We start from the raw sequence: 615 nt of genomic DNA, 5'->3' as shown, positions 1-615 counted from the left end.
ATGATCCTCTGTAATTCACCCAACTGCCTCAGATTTAAAGAACGCCACATCAAACAAGAGAAAGAAAAAAATATATATAAATATCTAAAACAAAGCCATAATAAGGCCATAAGAAACATGTCATTCATTCACTCTCTTATAAAAATCCCGCGATCACGAATGAGCAACATCACTCTCACCGACGACGTCACAGCATTAGGTTGATGACGTCATAGCATTAGGATAGCTGATGACGTCACAGCATTAGGGATCGTGAGGTTATTTACGGCAGTCACAGACAGATGGCTACGTAACGCCCCTAATCGTTTCTGTGTGGCTAATACTTTTCCCAGACGGAAATGATAGCCATGTATATTGAAGCGATCTCATAAATACATTATTAGGAGGGATAATTGCCGTTGCGGTTGCCATTGACTTCCAGCGGAAGGTGATCTGCTTTTGTTTTCCCGCGCGTTCGTTTGTCCCTTTTTTCAATATTTTTTGTTAACTTTTTTTTCCCCCGTTGCTTTTACAGCGTTTGCGATTCATTCCGTTAACAGTTTGTTCGATTCCGATAACTTTCCTTATAAATACCGCTGGACAGAAAATTGATTTCATATCTGATACACAAAAACG

General features: G+C 39.7%; 1 protein-coding gene across 1 annotated transcript in view; it reads left to right on the top strand.

The window, feature by feature from the left end:
* Nucleotides 1–615, top strand: part of LOC119582078 (potassium voltage-gated channel protein Shaker-like) — a gene marked incomplete at its 5' end in the record, with an annotated part of 55543 nt that overhangs the window by 32721 nt on the left and 22207 nt on the right.

The sequence above is a fragment of the Penaeus monodon genome, chromosome 15, assembly GCF_015228065.2.
Source record: "Penaeus monodon isolate SGIC_2016 chromosome 15, NSTDA_Pmon_1, whole genome shotgun sequence".
Lineage (NCBI taxonomy): Eukaryota > Metazoa > Arthropoda > Malacostraca > Decapoda > Penaeidae > Penaeus > Penaeus monodon.
This window is presented reverse-complemented; position numbering and strand designations above follow the sequence as displayed.